A 20,271-nucleotide genomic window follows, 5' to 3' on the forward strand; every position below is an offset into this window, starting at 1 on the left:
TTTCTCAGGGTATATTGAGGCTTGAAATTTTGCCAGGCTATCACTTAAAATTAAGAAGTTAGCCTTGGAGTGGTTCTTGGATATTCCAGGGTTAGCTGGGGTTCTAGGTTTTATTTTTACTTCAAAGGAGACCATTTTGTGGTCTAACATTACCAAAGAAGACATTACATTAGGGGTTGTGCAGCGGTCTCCTATATTAGTGAAAACAACACAGTGTATGTTTGCACTCCTGGTTGGTGTATTGATTTTCAAAATCCAGGAATCTCTAGGCCTGTATGTTTGGTGTCATTTAAGATTCCCACTTAATAGTAGGGTAATTAAAATCACCCATGAATATATCTTTAAACTTTATCCGACATACTGACAGAAGAAAACACAACTTTAATCACAGTACTAAAACAAGGTTAACCTTAGAGACAGTTAAAAAAATAAAGAGACTAGGATATTTTTTTATAATAAATGAAACAGGAAAAAACTTTGGCCAAAGGGCTAAAGTGCTAACTGCACTAAAAACTGACAGTAAAATAATTGGATAGGAGATATCTATCTAAGTTTAGAAAGAAGCATACAAATAACTCTATGTAACTTATCTTCACAGAAAGAAAGGAGATCAGAGCCCCTGGAAACTCATGGCCATTCAGTCAACAGGCAAATGAGATTTGAGGTATTCGGAGAAGGGTAGAGAGGAATTATTGGTAGTGGAGGAGTCTGAGCCTTAGATCCATGTATTTGGAAGTATACATTTTATTTTATTTATTAATTTATTTTACATTTGTAAACCAGGAAAATCCAGCTGGACTGGGTCCATTTTCAGTGGAGGCCCAGGGAGAAAAGCTCCAAACATATAAGACAAGTAACAGTTACAAAACATATTACATTAACAAGTTACAAATATAACATGAAAGCAATCAAACACAGATTCTAATTTAGGTTAGAGTATAACAAGTAAGCTGAATTACTAAAATACTTGCTATGAGAAGACTAGTCAAAGAATTTACATGATGGGGCATGTTGAGATATTCTAAGGTGGTTAGCTTAGACTTGGATAGTTGACATAGTATGATAAGGTGTAAGAAATGTCAATGCATATAGTATGAAGAAGGTTCAGTTTTGGTTAGAGAAGTCCAGTTACAGGAAGAAGGTTAATTAAGTTATACATGGGCAGATCCAAGTTTCCAATAGATGTGATTTAAGAAGTTTTTTTAAATTGAGTAGCATTTGTAGCAGAGGTAATAGGGGTGGGGAGGTTGTTTCAGGCCTTTGCTATGTTATATGAGTAGAGAGATTTTCCAGCAGTGTTATTGACCTTTGTGGTACAGAAGAGAGTTTTATTTGTAGAGTGAAGGGGGCAAGTAGTAGTGTAGTGAGTGAGCAGGTGTTATAGGGAAGGAATTTTTTCTGGATTGGTAAGGATATTGAATGTGGTAGTCAGCTGTTGATAGGTGAGTAGTTGGGGTAATTCAAGCCATTTATGGTTTCTCAATACTTGGCAGTGATGGGTTCTGAAAGGGAAGTTATTGGCAAATTTTGCAATTTTATTGTAGCAGGATTCAATTTTGTCTAGATCGTTTTTTCTAATGTGAGTTAGTATTGGAGCTGTGTATGTGAGTGTAGACAGAAGGTGAGTTTGGGCTAAGATGAGTCTTGCTTTATCAGTGAGAAAGTTTTATGACAATAAAGAGATCCCATTTTTTTATGAATCTTTTGGATAGCTTGTGCTATGTGAATATCAAAGTAGAAATTTTTATCAGTTTCAACCTGGAGTTTGGTGTGGGTTGAAGGAGTGATTAGAGTGCCATTTTTGGATGAGATGGAGAAGGTTAGGGGAGTAGATTTGGATTTGTTTGGTGTAAATAGAAGTAATTTAGTCTTGTTGGGGTTAAGGATAAGTTGGATATCAGGCATCCAATTTTCAATAGCAGAGAAAGATTCTCGGGCCAGTAGCTGTAGGGTAGAGAGAGTTGGGGCTGTGCAGATGAGTGTTACATCATCAGCATACTGTATAAGGGAGGCTTGTTGTGTGGCAGTGTGCATGTTATTAGTGAATATAGAGAAAAGGAGTGGACTGAGTATTGACCCTTGTGGTACTCCTATAGAATTGGTAAGTGGAGGAGACAAAGCCTCTTGCCATTGGACAGACTGCTGTCTATCAGTGAGGTAGCTGTTAAACCAGGATATGGTAGGGATAGCAAAGGATAGGGATGTGAGAGAGTCTATGAGTTTTGGGTGTGACACCATGTCAAATGGTTTGGACAGGTCCAGGAAAGTAACAGATACAAAATTGTTTTTGTTCCTATGTTGATTAATTTGATTTGTAAAAGAGAGAAGTGCAGTAGTTGTACTGTGATGTGGGCAAAAGCTGTGTTGCGTGGGGGAGATATTATAAGTGTTCAGATGTTGCATGACTTGAAAATGAATACATTTTTTGAGGAGCTTGGATAAGGTTGACAGTATGGCTATTGGGTGGTAATTGGAGAAGTCATAGGAGTGGCTGCCTTTATGTAGTGGTATGATGTAGGATATTTTAAAAATTTGGGGGACATAGGCTTCCCGGATGGACCGGTTGATGAGGATTGAAACTGGATAAGCCAGTGAGTCGGCTGCCATTTTTAGAAAGGTAGCAGGCAGACCGTCTGCAGATAAAGTAGTAGGTTTGAGGTTTGAAAGGAGTTTTTTGATTTTAGTTGTTGGGACAGTTGAGAGATTGAAGGGGGGTAAATTATTTGGTGTTGGAGTAGGGTTACTTGGTTCATATTTGAAGATGTAGGTGTGGGAATATTTTTGATATCTGGGTGGACAAAGTCTAGATTGAGTATATGAAATGATGGTTAAAATGTGAAGCAATGTCATGCTTATCATTATGTGTGGAGGTGGGGGTAGGAGTTGCTGTTTTACTGGGTTTTAAGAGGGAATTGACAGAGTGCCAAAACTTTGGGGGGGTTTTTAGAGTATTTGTTTTGGAGACTTAAAAAGAAGTTGTGTTTGTCTAGTTTGGTCTTTTGTTTGGTTAGATTCCTAAGTTGTTTATAGTTTTGCATGGCCTGGTTGGAGCTGTCTTTTTTCCATGTTTTCCAGGCCTTATCTCTAGATTTTAGTAGTGCTCTAGTATCCCTATGCAGCCATGGAGCGTGATTTGCTCTTTTCCTAATAAGAGCAACAGAGTTTAGAACATTGATAAACATATTGTTGAAATAGTAAACTGCTTTGTCTAGACCTAGGGTTAGTAGGGGATTCCAAATGCATTGTTTTAAGGTGTCATTTAGGTCCTTTTGGTTTACCTTATGAATATCCTTGACCTGTCTGTAAATTATGGGGTTTGAGTTAATGATATGCATCTTGAGAAGAATAGTGGGGTGATGATCACTTAGTCCATCTGGAAGGCATCTGGTGTGGTAGTTTAGTCTCGGGTTGTTTACTAGTGTCCAATCAAGTATGGATTGTTTATGGGATTTTTTGTCTATTCTGGTGGGTTCCTGAATAAGTTGAGTAAATCCATAAAGGTTGACCTGACTAGAAGGGTTAATGGAGCTGCAAGTTAGCCAGTCAGTATTTAGGTCTCATTGTAGGATAGTCTCTTGTTGTAGGTTATGGTTGAGCCATTGAAGCATTTATTCAACAGTGGAGGAGTTATTACCTGGAGGGATACAACTACAAAGAATCTTAATGTTTTTCTCCTTGTTTAGGGCCAGGACAGATCCTAAGGTTTCAGCATTATGAAATATGGGTATAGGGTTAAGAAGAGGGTTGAGGTTCACTGTATTTTTAAAGAGAATAGTGATACCACCTCCTTTTTTGCCAGATCTATCTAGTTGTAGAATATTGTAGCCTGGGAGGAGGATCTCTTCATTGAGGGTGTTGGGTTTTAACCAGGTTTCGGTTATGGTGAGTATGTCAGGGGAGTGTTGACTAATGAAGGCATGCAGGTCAGTGAGTTTATTATAGATACTTCTGGCATTTATTTTTATGATGAGTAAATCAGATTTACCTTTATTGGCAAATAAGTTGTGAGGTGGACCTGGATTAGGATGTACATCTCTTGCAATTAGATGTGTTGAGGTAATGTGCAGAATGTGCTTGATTATGTGTGAAAGATATGTTAGAGATGTACGTGGTGATTTATGGATGTGAGAATGAGGTGTGTGGTTCTTAGTGGAGTATGCTATAATTCTTTTTTTTTTCAATAATAATTTTTATTGTTTTCTTATATTCCGTACAAAATTGAAACAATACAGAAAATTAAGAAAAAACTACCAACTAATGTAACTAACACTAACTCCATAACATATATACAATATTTACATAAATGCTTCCAAGTAACACATTGAATTATACACAAAGAGTATAAAAGTGGATAAGATCAATTCGAGTAATAAAAAGTTGCTGTTACAGAGTCTCTTAAAAGTGTAGAAATTCTTGCTAAATTCAAATATAAGATGTTACGCTAATACAGTATTAAATACTTGTTCCCATATTTTTGGATTGTTAATATTTTTATTATGTTGGTTCAAAAGTAGTTTGTGAGCTATTATATGCCTTATTGCTAATACTCTAAAATTATTCCATGATGTTTTGGATGGGTCCAACCAATTAGTAGCTATGTATAGCTTCATTAATAAGAAAATATTGATTAATACAATACATTGAGATTTAGAAAGTTATTTTGGGGGAATATGTAAAATCATGAATTCCCATGACAATGTTGAACTTTGATAACCCATCTTCTGAAGTTGTATCTTAAGTGAGTTCCAAAGTTTGTATATACATTTGCAACTCCAGAACATATGAAGAAGATCAGCCGATTGATCCTTGCAGTATGGACAAACTGGTGATTTTTTGGAATTAAATTTATGCAGGCTAAAGCATGTATAATACGCATTATTCCATATCATCAACTGGGTATACATTAGTTTTTGAAGAGAAATAGATTTTCTAGTCAAGTCTTATTCCATATCATCAAATGGGTATATATCAGTTTTTGAAAATAAATAGATTTTCTAGTCAAGTTGATTGCTTTTATCATATGACTGTCTTCTATCTCTGGCATTTTCTCTTTCCAATATTTTGACACAAGAACTTTATCTTGGAATTTAAACTCCTTTATTAAATTATTTGCTGCTGTTATAAATTTAATATCTTGTTCCGAGAGTTTAAGAAGTGTATAAATATCTATTAAAGTTAAGTTGATTATCAAGGGGAATTCTTTAAGATCAATTAATTTATTATTTAGTCTCAGGTTAAGGTTTCTATGAAAGGGTTGATAAGCCATCATACATTGAGCAAGATCTAATGATTGAAATAAAGTTTGTAGGGATGTTACATATAGTTTAATGTGATCCATTAACCCATATAGTTTCAAAGTTTCTTTACCTAAAAAGGGTATGGCTTTAGGATTAATATTCAAATGTAAAATATATTTATAATTCAGAACTACCCAGGTAGGAATCCATTTAGTGCTAGTTATATTATAATTAGCAATTCTTAGAAGCCTGTTTGAATTTACTATAAAATAGTAAGTTTCAAAATTTGGTAACTCCAGTCCACCTCTATGTTTTGGAGTCATTCATTTTTCATATGAGATCCTTGATTTCTTCGGCTCCCAAATAAATTTAGCTAATTCTTTGTGAATTCGTTTAAAAAATGTTTTTGAAATTACTACCTGGGCAGATCTGAAAATATATAATAATCGTGGCAATATATTCATTTTGATAACTGATACCTTTGATAATACTGGTAGTCGTAGATTCTTCCATCTTCCCAAATCAGATACTATTTGATCCCAAACTGTTTTAATATTGGTAACATAAAAATCCTTATCCGTAGCGAAGCCAATACCCAAGTATTTAATATTATCTTTACACATTATTTGTCCCACCAGAGGCAACAGTGAAAAGGGTTTGGGAGTTCTCAATGGGAAAATACTAGTTTTCTTAAGATTAATTTTATAGTTGGAAACTTCTGAAAAATTCTCTATCGCTTTTAGTAACTTTTTAGTGTCTGAGACTGGAGTTGTACAATAAATATTCAGGTCGTCTGCGAACGCTGCCATTGATATTTTTGTTCCGTAAACTAGTGGGGCATTATGGTATACATTCTGTTTAATGTATAGGAATAACGGTTCGATGTATATATTAAATAATAAAGGCAACAGAGGACAACCCTGACGTGTTCCATTTTTGATTGGTATTCTTTTAGAAAAATTTCTGTTTATATACAATGTGGTGTAAGGATTACTATACAGAATTTTTAAAACTTCAACAAACTCCTGAGATATATTAAAAAATGGTAAAATTTCAAACAAAAAGTCTATATCAACCCTGTCAAAAGCTTTCTGTGCATCAACTATAAGCGCATACATGTTAAGGTTCTTCTGTTTAGCATAAGCTGTTAAAGTATGTAATGTAAGTGTATTATCACTAGTTTGTCTATTTGCCATAAAACCAGCCTGTTCCCTAGATACGATATGGTGCATAACTTTTTTTAATCTATTAGCTATAATAGAGGTTAAAATTTTCATATCTACATTTATTAATGAAATTGGTCTATAATTGTCAGGGTTTTGAGAATCAGAATTAGGTTTAGGTATAAAAATAGTTTTTGAAGCATTGAGATGGGGATCATTAATTTTGTTTTTCATTATATAATTAAATACTCGTGATAGTATTTTGCCAAAGATATTGTCAAATTTCTTATAGAATTCCACCGTCATACCATCAGGACCTGGTGACTTATGCAATTTCATATATTGAATTGTATATATCACTTCTTCTTCAGATATTGGTTTAATCAAATCTCTTTGAATACTGTCCTCTATTCTCGGAAATTTAATATTTTGTAAAAACTCCTTGCTAGTTCTATAGGGGAATAAATCACTGTGCTCACCATATATACTAGTATATATCTGCTCAAAAACATTTATGATATCTTCGGTTTTGAAATAAGTTGTATTTCTAAAATGTATTTCCGAAATTTGTACTGCTGTTCTCGACTGATTAACTATCCTAGCTAATGCCCTTGATGGTGTTTGCACATGATTGGCATACCTCACCAACATCCTATGTTCCTGAAATGTCAAGTTGCTATTTTGTATTAAGAAGAGATCTTTTTGACATTTAAGTAATTCCACCTCTGTTTGAGTATTATGAGGCTTTTTGCAAAAAGATCTCTCTTATTTGTGCTTTAACTGTCGTCCAATCAATGTCAGGTACACCTTGTTGTTTCTTTAATCTATCTAATAACTCTTTAAAATGACCTATAATTTCATGCAGTATTTCCTCCTTATTCAACAAATTTGGGTTAAGAGACCAGTTGCTGCTGGGCCTCCATTGGATCTTTAGCAAAACTTAATGAAATTTTTGAATGATCTGACAAGTAACATGCATGTGTAACAACTAAGGGTCCCAGGTTAACCATTATTCTTGAAATAAAAAAGAAATCTATTCTGGACCACATTTTATGACACGTGGAATAAAAGGTATAATTATTTATACTATTACCAGTATTTAAATACTGAGTAGGATCATATAGTTGAAAGTCTTCCTTAACATCACTTAATACTGATACCACTTGTTTATTAAATGCTCTTTGTGGACAAGATCTATTCAACTTCGGATTCTGATAAGAATTCCAGTCTCCTCCAATAATTATATAATATTTATCATATTGCGTCAAAATTGGATATAACGATGTTATGAATAGATGCTGGTCATTACAGGGTGCATAAACATTTAACAATAAAATAGGTTTATCAAACTGGGTAGCTAAAAGAACAACATAACACCATCTTCCATCTTTATCTGCCTTAGAGTCTAAAATCTTTCCCTTATAATTAATTTTAATAATTATAGTTACCCCAGCACTGATAGTTTTACCTTCTGAGGCTATTACTTCTCTAACCCATTTTCTTTTTTGGATATCAACCCATTGATCATTAGTTAAATGCATTTCTTGAAGTAATATAAACATCGCCCTAACCTGCAACAGTAAGTGTAAAATTAAATTCCTCTTCTTTAAGCTCTGGAGTCCTTTAACATTCCATGAGTCCACCTCCCACATTCAAATAGTTGTTATAAAGTAAAAGTTTAAAAGGGAAAACAAAAAGGAGAGGTAAAATAGCTTGAAAAACATACATAATTTGGAAGCATTCTTGACATCCTGTCCTATACCAGTGCCTATCCACTCTAACCCCAGACCAGGACATACATAGGTCTTGCATAACATAGAAGACTGAAAGGGTCAAAGAAACACAAAAACAAAAACATCTTAATTTATAAAACCTTAAACACATCCTATAGTAAAGACCTATATTAACTAACCTAACTATTACAAAGTCTATTCTAGATATTCCCTAACAAACACTACTGTTGTCTACATCTTGGATTAATTGTTATTGAAAAAAGAAATCATATTAAAGATATAAATTACTGTAACAAAACTTTAGTAATTGTGATTAGCACGCTATATATACATACTAACCTCACCTATATACTCATAAAATAACATTTGAAAAAATACAAGTTTAACAGATGGACAAGTTTTCCTTCTATTATAGAAAAAAGCTAAGTTATAACCATATATAAAAACACACATACCTTAAATAAGCATTTTTCTTGTTTATACATTATAAACTATTGCTATTTTCTATTTCTATAAACTAATATGTAAATAATGTAATATATATCTATCATCCCTGAGTATAAAGGTTAAATTAAATATTATAAAGTTGCAAAATGTACTAAAATCTCTATATTTAACAGTACTGCATACAGCCTTTTAATCTACTATATATGATAGGGTTTATATTAGTAACTAACTAGCCAGTGTTTAAAAATGTTCCTATGTGCTTAAATTAACAAAACAGTACATTACTTGATGTTACAATGTCCTTACAAGGTTAAAAAACAGTCCTGTCGGGTTTCTAAGCCTAGAAACCATGCAGAATACTCGCAATGGGGGGACCGCTATTACAGATGGACTTCCGGAAGCGCTACATCGAAATCTGTCCCCTCAACAGTCCTAAAGGCATTTGCTGTCTTCTCGTCGATGCAGACAGCTTGTGGAAGCCATAAAACTTCGGAAAATGATTGCAGGTAGCCGAAAACAGCAAAAAACAGCACTCCTATTAATCCAGAAGAGGCCTAAAGGATTTCAAAAGAAGACAAAGGATTACCCAGACCTCGAGCCACAGTAATCAGAAAATCCGACCTCAGGCAGCCTGATAGTCCCAACGGAAATACAGTTCAAGTCTCAGAAGCAGGTACACTTTTAAAAACCTTCAGAAAAGTAAGTTTTGCTTCATTTTTTTGCAGAAACAGAATATTTAATCCCATCTACTGTGAATGTTAATGAATTAGGATATTTCATTTGAAATTTAACTTGTTTATCAATGAGAAATCTGCAGTAAGGAGATAAGGACTGTCTTGCTTGTCTGATTTGCACAGGTAAATCTTGAGCCAGAGAGATTTTGTTGTTTTTCCACATAATACTTCCACCACTTTTTTTAACAGTTACCAGTATTCTGTTAACATCCTGGTAGTTGAGAATTTTAACATATACAGGTCTTGGAGTATTAAAAGCTTGTTGTTCTCTCAAAGCTCTGTGTGCCCTTTCAATAATGATTTGCTTTACCATATCAGAGTAATTTAAGATCACTGTAAATATCTGTGTTATAGATGGGATTAAGTCATTATATTGCACCGATTCTGGAATTCCTCTAATAATGATGTTATTTTTCCTGGATCTTGCTTCTCAGTCAGTGATCTTAATTTGAATAGCCTGAATATCTGAGTCATGTATACTTGTTTTCTTTACTAGTAGATTTAGTTTGTCTTCATTTTCAGAAATCCGAGCTTCAGATGTTTCCATTCTTTCAAGTAGTTGGTTGCAAGAGTTTCCAAACATTTGTATTTGACTAGTTAATTCTTTCAGAGCCTCTTGAATGGGTAATAAGGCAGTTTTGATGTCTTCCATATTTAGTGCTTGATCTAATTTAGTTTTAGTCTCTGGCTTTTGTTGTTCTTGTAGTTTAGTAACTTTTTGCCTTTTAGAGATCACATCTTTTTTCCAGTGATCGTAGTTCTGAAAGTTTTGTTTTGATAGTGGCTGTATCCATATTTTTTTCCTCTTTCAACGTCTGTGTCCAGTACAGAAGTATAAAGTATATAGAGCACACGGTGCCTTTGTTTGATTTCCTTGTCAGAGCCAGCTAATCTATTATAATCCTGTTGAATAATGTATTATTTTTCGGATTTTCTTCTTCCTACAAGGTAGTTAGATGAAGTTGTAGTTGTTTTATCGAAGATCTAGTGTTAAAAATTTCCTAGTATCAATTTAAAGTTTAGATTTCCTCAGGGTATATACAGAGATGTAGTTCAGCAGTGTTCACAGAATGGCAGCCATCTTTGAATTCGGAGTATGGTATAATTCTATCTTGAATGTAGAACAGATACTGTAGTTTATGTGAGTTTCCTTGTGTGTGTTGTAGTGTAAGTGGTGTGATAATTTGTAGTTTGTAGGTCTATGGAGGTGTTTATTGATATGTTGTAAGTTAGGGCTGTGAGGGTAAGTAAGAGTAGTGATTGAACAGGCGTATGTGTCCTGTTAGATTGTGGAGGGAGATGGGTGTGGTTGCAGATTGTGGTTGTGGTTTGTGGTTAGCAATTTCATTTGGAGGTGTGCTGTCAGGTAGCTAATTGGTTGGGGCTGGGGTCAGGTGATAGTGTGGTTTGATAAATGTAGGAGAAGTGGAGTGGGTGGGAATTGGGGGTAGGGTATTTGAATGGAGCGGTTTCAGCCCCACCACAGACTACAACAGAGCCAATATGTTTGTGTTGATCAGACAGAACCATTCAGCAGGCTGACGAGGGTAAGTGAGACAGTATCTAATAGCCTAAGCACTGTAACACACTTGTTTAGTTCCCTATTGCTGCTGCTAATAGATGACTAGTGGAGGTTCAAGTTTTCTGGTAGTTAGTGCTATGGTTCCCATGTAGGCAGTAACAATTACAAGGACTCCTTGCTAGGTATAATATTTGGAAATTAAAGTTACTAACCTTATGTTTTTTGAGTGAGAAACACTTTGTTATAGTAGTACAATCAAAGGTTTAGCTTCCGCACAGTTACTGTTGGTAGTAGCAGTCTTTTCGCTTTGCGAGTCTTTCTCTGGGTGGGCTGGGCAGGGAAACAATGAGGACCTGAGGACCAACGGGTTTATCCTTATGTTTTTTGAGTGAGAAATACTTTGTTATAGTAGTACAAGCACAGGTTTAGCTTCTGCACAGTTACTGCTGGTAGTAGCAGTCTTCTCACTTTGCAAGCCTTTCTCTGGGTGGGCTGAGCAGGGAAGCAATGAAGACCGACGGCTTTATCCTTATGTTTTTTGAGTGAGAAACACTTTGTTATAGTAGTACAAGCACAGGTTTAGCTTCCACACAGTTACTGCTAGTAGTAGCAGTCTTCTCGCTTTGTGAGCCTTTCTCTGGGTGGACTGGGCAGGAAAGCAATGAGGACCGACAGGTTTATCTGCCACAACCGGGTCTGTAGGCACTAGTGTGTTTGTTTGAAGAAACTAGCTCTATCTAGATGACTGGATTCAAGTCTTCTATCTGTTGAATCAGATGAAAAAGGACAATATCAAATATATATATATATATATATATATATACACATCTATATCTCTATATATGAGATATACAGGTCTATTCAAATATTGAATGACCCAAGAGTTGATGTGCATAAAGTTGATACAAAATTGCCTACACTGCACTTGTCAGCCCACTACTACATATGTGCCAAGCAGCAATCTCAGTGCATACAAAATAAAAAGCTCACAAAAAAGAAAACATCATTTTTGAAAGAGGAGAAGCCTCACTTGCTACCCCCTCACACCCCTTTGCTAATTTTAAATATTATATATGAGTCTACACAATTCTCAGAGAAAGGCCATATTCATCAACCCCAAGAATCATTCGATCTCGCACATCTGTTGACACCTTTTGACCATCTGTTTAGTCAATCAAATTTTTTTACTAAACAGATGTTGACAAAACTTCATTTGACAAAATCAACAGATGTCATGATACATTTTGTTTACCCGAGACACAACCCCATAAAATCAAACCACTAAGTGAACCTGAGTCATCTGAGCCATAATTAGGTCTTTGTTGCTGTATACATGGAACTAGCTAAGCTATATAAATATATACATGTGTGCGCATAACACACTGAAAATAGAAAATAGGTAATGTGCCTTTAAGTGTATGCTGCAAAATGGTGTGTGAGAACATTCTTATAACAGTTATGCAAGAAAGTACCTTGCATTAGCCAGTAATAAGCTCCTAGTTACCAATCACTGTGGTATAAAAGGAATTTAGTTCCTCACCTAGTCAATCATCTGAAAGCAAGAAACTGGAAGCAAAAGGTCTGTCAGCCCATTAGAAACTTAATCCTTCAGTACACCAAGAATGGAATCAAGTCCTGAGCACATCCAATAGCTGGAATACCTTACAATATATATTATTTCTTTTAGGGGCTGTGTGAAGTGATTGGATATAACAGAAAAGTACTGTTCTGTGGAACTGCAAGCCTAAAGTCTGTGTTTGCTTTAAATAATTTTGGAACTCAGAAAACAAGAAATGTTGCTATTTTTGTTTTTCAATGGATGCATACTATAAGCCCGTGTTTTTATGTAAACCACATAATGCTCATTGAGTGCTATTGGACTTGTATTCCTGAACTCACTTAAACTGCAACTCACAAAAATCAAACTTACTTTTTTTCTATATATTCCCCCAGATTCTGCAAGCCCTGCACGGTGTGCAGAACTAGTGCAGGAGCTCCAGCAGGCAATATGTCTGCCGTGTGATTAAGGAATAAGCTGCAGGGACGTGCACAAGTGCTCCTGCACTAATCCTGCACGGACTCAGCTCCTGCATGCAAATTACCCCATTTGCAGGTGAAATCCATGCAAATGTGGTGCATATGCGATCCAGGAAGCTGTCAGCCAGCTGTGCAGGACTAGTGTAATCTGCAGAAATGTACACGGTTAGTAACCAAGTACATTTCTGCAAACTACAAAACGGAGCCATGACAGCTCCAAATAAAGGGTGTATATTATGTTGAAAGCATGCAAATGGCCATATATATGGCCATTGGCATGGAAAACAGTTGCAAAAAAAATAATAACTTTTATTTTTTTTTAGCCGATTCCGGCTGTTTAAGCATAGGACAGTGGCGCGCAAATGGGATCAGGTGAAAAAAAAAAAAAAAAACTAAAATAAGTATTCTAAACAAAATCACTATTTTTCCATTATACTCAATGGCAGGCGGAAGACAACATGGCCAGTGAATAGTGGTTGCTAAGGTGGGAGGCTCAGTGTGGGACCTGTGACTACGCATCAGCGGGCAATCCTATGCAAATGAGGGGAATGATACTGAATCCTAGATTTCCCCTCAATGCTAGTCAGCACCCAACAGTGTAAGAGCAGGAATAGCCTGGTGCAAGCGTAGGAGTTAGCTGACATCATAGGGGTGTGTGTCAGGCATACTGTAAGCAGATTGGAGCCCTGTGGCTCGGGTTTGCCCTTAGCTTAGCAGAGCTAAGCAAGGGGGTGTGTCTGAGGCTGCCTAGTACTCTTTACATTGCCTAAGTTGTTGTGCATGCTGCGCACTGGGTTTTAAAGTAAAAAAAAAGTAAACCAGGAAATAGCAGCTCTGTGCACATTTAAGCACTGGGTTTGTGCGGTGTGCCCCAGGCTTAAACAGGAAGGCAATGGGAAGGGAAAACAGCAGTAGGAAGGTAATCAGGGAGAACTAGCATAGCTGGCAGGTGAAATGTATCAGAATCAGCCAATTACACAGGCAGCAGACCAGCCCAGCGAAGAACATTACTATAAACTATGCAAACACCTTTCCCTCTGGTTTTTCCCACATACTCTACACCACCGGTGTATACAAGCAGGGAAATTTTAACAAACAAAAACAAGAAAATGATAGGGGCTGCAGTAGCTATCATACATCAACATGTGGAAGAGGCTGAGGGTGGTGAGGATGAGAATGCTGTCGATCAACCCACAGTGAGGAGATGGAGAAGAGTGTACAAACCCAGGGTAACCTACCAGGGGCTACATGAGCTGGAGATAGTGGAGCACTATAGGGTGGACAGGGACCTCCTACAGCAAATTGCTGAGCTGTGCCAGCCACACCTGACACACAGAAATTTCAGAGGGGAACCCATCCCAGTGGATACCAAGGTATGTGTAGGCCTAAGAATACTAGCCACAGGTACCTTCCAAAGGCCAGCTGGGGATATCATGGGGATTTCACAGGCATCAGCATTCAGGGTACTCCACCAGTTCCTGGATACCATGTCAGCACATGCCAGTAAGCACGTATACATCCCCAACACCAGTGAGGCGTCGGTCAGCAATATGCGTCTCTTCCACCAAAGAGCAGAATACCCTGAGGTAGTGGGTGCTATAGACTTCACACACATATGCATCAAAGCACCAGCTGGTGAGCAGGGTATGGTCTACACCAACTGCAAGGGCTTCCCCTCCATCAACTGCCAGGATGTGTGCGATGCCCAGGGCATAATAATGAATGTGTGTGCTGGCTGCCCTGGAAGCTATCATGATTCCCACATCTGGCATCTGACGCAGCTGTACCAGAGATTTGCCAATGGGGACATCCCTTAAAGTCACCTAGTGGGGGATGCTGGTTACGCACTGGAGCAGTGGCTGATGACACCCATCAGAAATTCACACAGATCCAAACAAGAACTCCATACTGAAGCAAACTGACAGACCAGAATTATAATAGAGCATGTGTTTGGGATGCTCAAGTCACGGTTCCGGTACCTGGACACATCCGGTGGAGCCTTGCAGTACTCGCCAGCTACATGTACTCAGATTGTCATCATATGTGCCATGCTACACAATATGGTCCTACGGAAACTGCTGCAGCAGGAACAGTACAGGGCAGGGCCACACAGGCCCCCATCATTGCCAAGGCCTGCACAGGCACAGATTGACTTGGAGGAGGAACAACCTGAGCCTGCCCCAGTAGGCAGAAGGAGGTGTGCCCAGTATGCCCTGGCCTTGACAAAGAGGCAACGCATAGCACATACACTGACACAGGAGGGACCCAGGGAATGACACCTCTCTCTGACTCGCACATACAGTAAAAGGGATGCTAAACATGACACTACCTGTGCTCAACCATGTATAGGGAGTGTACTATATGCATCCAACATAGGCAGCCCTCCAGCACCATCCTCAATACTGGCACACCCACAAGGTAAGTCACTATTCTTACCAGTTGCTGAATGGAGTAGTATGTTTTGTTATTTGTATCTATGGTATGGATGTGAGCATGCAAGGGAATTGGCTGGCTGAATGGGATGCCGGCAGATAGCAGACACCTGTTGTGACAGCATGTGATCTGTAACAGATACTGGTGTCACCATAGTATCCAGTACTACACATGTTGACAAAACCCACTGCAGGAAATGTGCTGGGCCACATGTGTGTCCATATGACACACACATGCCAGTCAGGGAGGTTCACATACCCAACAACAGTCTCAGCCAGCAGGACAGGTGTAGACAAACACAAACAAAGGCAGTGCTAAGGCCTCTAAATGATGGCTATGGGTAACCCCCCACAGGTCTACACAGACAGACTACATCAGGTCAGGCAGTGGGATGTGAGTTCTGAAGGAGTCAGAAACTGATATGTAGGTCAATCAAACCTAAGACCTGTAGTACACTGATAAGCCTCTAGTCAGCAGGATAGGTTACAATACAAATTAAAATGGAGTACCTGACATACCAGTACAGTCATAGCAAATGTGTACAAGTGCCAGGTGTGCCCCCCAATCCTATGTAGAAATGTGGAAACAGTAAGGTGTGCCCCTCCAATCCTGTGTAGAAATGCAGAAACAGTCAGGTGTGCCCCCACAATACTGTGTAGAAATGTAGAAACAGTCAGGTGTGCCCTCCCCAATCCTATGTAGAAATGTAGAAACAGTCAGGTGTGCCCCCCCAATCCTGTGTAGAAATGTAGAAACAGTCAGGTGTGCCCCCATCCTATGTAGAAATGTAGAAACAGTCAGGTGTGCCCCCCCTCCAGTCCCATTTAGACATGTAGTAACATGTATGTGTAGGTATAATACCAGTGGAGCACAGATGACCTGAGGTGGCCAAGGTAGCAGTATAGATTGTAGCATCTGTACAATATGCAGGTATGCGTGTGTTAGTTTGATGTGTTTCATATTGTGTGAGAGTGGCCAATATGTATGCATGTTGAGGTTTGACCTGGTGGCCATTTCCCACTACTGCTGATGACAGGTCCAAGTCCTCACAATTGCAGTGACAAATACAATGCTTCCCAGTATAACACATTCTAGTAGTAAGCCATTGCAAATGTATGGCAACACTATGTGTCACCATCTGAAAGATGGACATGGCATGACTGTTGGGTTAGATATACAAGCAGTACACAGGGAAAAGTACCCCAGGCATAAAGTGTATAACGCATAACTGTGAAATGGACACACCCTTAGAATTGTACATACAGGTATGCAATCACATTATCTGGGCTTATAGTAGGGAATACCAATGCCGTCTGGCTGAACGCTTGCAGATCACAAAGGAGATAGGGCTGATGTATTGAGAAAAAGCTGATGTCCTTGCACAAGCCAGCATAACTGGAATGCCACTTGCATATCTGTCAGTCAGATGTAGTGTCCATAGCACACATGCACCCAGCTCACCCAACCACCACCCACAGGTGCATCTCCGGTATTATCCCTGCTGTCGGGAATGGGTACAATATGGCCCCCACCCGTGCATGGCAATAGCGAAAGAATGCAGCATGCAGTGCAGGTGTCCATGCAGGTGTGCCCTAGCTGTAAGCAGCACCGTGCCAGCATCCACACCACCTGATCAATACTGATAGAAAGTATTGGCATGAACACATAGCACACCTACACTGTCACCCCAGGGGAATATGCTGTATGGCAGTCTGGTACTGTAGGACTGACAGAATGCAACAGCCTGCTACAGCTGGCCTGCATCACCACCAAATCCTCTACAGGCCTCTGCCAAAGGCCTGCATCTCACCCATACTGCCAATGTATGTTATGTCATGGACACCCAAATAACAACATAACACACTCCACATAACCCATACACAAGACCGTGTGGACAAACCACAGTAACATGTCCACCATGTCCCACTGCATGAACTGTGGACCAACACCAAAACACAGCTGTGATGAGCTGATAACTATAGGGGAAAGTATCAGAGAATGTTTGCATAATGTATGGAAGAGGCTAGAATAATAGAGGGTGGGTGGGAGCATGGGCAGCATGGAATGTGCAAAGTCCAAAACACAGCCGTGTCCACAAACTATTCCTGGCTGCAAACACAAAAATGGGTGGCTACAAACCTGCCCGTACACCACAATAGGGGTAATGTCCTGACTTATGAGCCCTGCTTCTGGGTAACCTGTGTGAATCGGTACAGCTGTGAGGTATTGCCACAGCAAGATAAGGCCATACTGTCACATCAATGGATGTATAAGTATGGGATCCTCTGCTATCACTGTACCAAGATGCTGAAATGGTTACACAGACCCAGCAGCAAGTGTCTGCAGCTCCCCCTCCAGAATGGCATACCAGGAATATGTAGGTGTTTGACCACAATACTGGACACAGCTGCAGTCACCCTGTGTTCCCCAGGACATCACTGTGAGCAAAAATGTCTACCTGATAGTACTTGAGTAAATAAAACATCACAGCCTGAATATCTCTGCTAACACCAGTACCATGTAGCAGACGCAGCACAGACACTATCCCCTACACTACCGACTATACCTTGCACAGTATGACTCCATATTGTCAACTGATATACAGATATCCTGCAGAAACAGTTTGCTAGCTGTAGGTGTAGAACACAAAGGTCTGCACTGGAGTAATATCTACCTGGAATGGATCCACACATTCAATACAGAAGGGCATACTAAGCATGTTCACACACACAAAGAAATTAAGGCAATGTCAGAGAACAACATACTGAAAGGTCATACTGGGCATTCTCACACACTTAAACAAATGAAGCCCCATGTTTGCCGACAACAGTGGACCATACATATCTGGCAGTTGCAGATGTTAGTGCATACACTCCTCAGCATACACCAGTCATGCTTTGCACACACATTGGATAGGAATGCACACATATATCTGAAGACAACAAACTATAATATGCCAAAAGTACACATACATAGATGTGTGGAAGAGAGTAACAGTGACAAAGAGCCTTCCATCATGAGGCCTGTCCCACCCAGCACCCAGCCAAATGGCTACAACCACATGATGTGCAAATGTCACTCACTGTAGAAATTAGCCACTGGTATCCCTCAGCATTAAAGACTCTGTGGTACTAGTGCTAGCTGTGCAACATGACTGTACAAGTCAGTAGTCATCTAGCAGTTGTATACATGTACTTGTAGAATATAAAACGTTGTGTGCCTGAGTGTGGTGTGTCTACATCTACATGAATGGGTTATGGCCCATGCACACACACCGCACTCCCCATAGCCCTACTATGACAAGCCTGCTGATGTCAGTCACTGCAAAATACACCTTTGGGGAAAAGACAGCCCACTAATCTCTGTGGTGCGTCCTATAACTGCATAATGCCATAGTGTGATAAACTAGTTAGGTAGGAGTTCTAATCACAGACATGGCAATTTTGTGTGTGTGTGTGTGTGTGTGTGTGTGTGTGTGTGTGTGTGTGTGTGTGTGTGTGTGTGTGTGTGTGTGTGTGTGTGTATGTCTGTGTAGGGAGAAATGCTTTTTAGGCTAGTCACATTCACTACAATTCAAATGCCCTACTTTGGCAAGCTTGCTGATGTCATTCCCTTTGAAATCCACCTTTGGGAAAGGAATAGCCCAGTCATATCTGTGGCACTTCCTATAACTGCGTAATGCTATAGTTTAATAAACTAGTTAGGTAGGAGTTCTAATCCCAGACATGGCAACTGTGTGTGTGTCTCTGTGTGTGTAGACAGCAATGCTTTTTAGGCTAGCCGCACTCACTACAATGCAAATGCCCTACTTTGGCAAGCCTGCTGATATCATTCACTTTGAAATACACCTTTGGGGAAGGAGTACTGCAGTAATCTCCATGGTGTATCCTATAACAGTATAATGCTGCAGTGTGATATAGTAGTTCGGCATTTGTTCTATTCCTAGACATGGCAAGTGTGGATGTTTGTGTGTGTTTGTTTGTCTGTGTAGGGTGCAATGCTTTTGAGGCCATTCAGTCACTACAACCTCCATTGACCTACTTTGGCAAGCCTGCTGATGTCATTCCCAGTGAAATACACCTTTGGGGAAAAAATAAGCCAGTAGTCTCTGGGGCGCGTCCTGTAACTGCGTAATGCTGTAGTGTGATAAACTAATTAGATAGCAGTTCTAATCCCAGACATGGCAAGAGTGTGTGTGAGTATGTGTGTGTGTGTGTGTGTGTGTGTGTGTGTGTGTGTGTGTGTGTGTGTGTGTGTGTGTGTGTGTCTGTGTTTGCCATTTGTATCCTGTGTGGAGGTGGCTGTGAGTGTATAACAACTGGACACAATGTGGAGTGGGTTTTGCAAATTTCTTATATGGTGGCTCTATTATATGTCACAATATCCACCTTACAAGGATAACAGATGTCAAATAGCCGAGAGGCTGGGGTGCCAATCCATACCCCTACATGTGACATCAAGGCCTGGTGAACAAAGTAAGCAACCCTTGTATTACACAGAGAACAACAGCCATGTCTCTTACACAAACACACTTGCCTAGGCAACAGCTACTATGTTAGTAGAACCCTGCATATTGCACACAGATAGTATGCATGGTGTGATTGCAGTGGACTACGGAGGTCATGGCACCCTGTCCATCAGTACAATAGGCACATAATTGCAGACAGTGTGCCTTCACTATGTTCCCTACTGGATAACTGCAACAACTGTGGTGCCATCAAATGTGATCCACAAAGGGCATACCATGCCTTAAACACATGCCCTGTATGGACAGATGCCACTGACACTAGTGAATACCTGTCACATGCTATCACTGTAGGTGCAGGGTCAACTTGCTGTCCATTACCAGTTCCCGCCACATGAGGCCAGGAGTGGCACATCTGATGATAACAATCTGTGTACACAACATGGGCCAGACACCCCAGGTACAGTTCCACATGCCACTGTACATGCATGTGGGATGTG

Source organism: Protopterus annectens, chromosome 10.part0 (genome assembly GCF_019279795.1).
Source record: "Protopterus annectens isolate FY-2018-M chromosome 10.part0, PAN1.0, whole genome shotgun sequence".
In the NCBI taxonomy this organism is placed as follows: Eukaryota; Metazoa; Chordata; order Ceratodontiformes; family Protopteridae; genus Protopterus; species Protopterus annectens.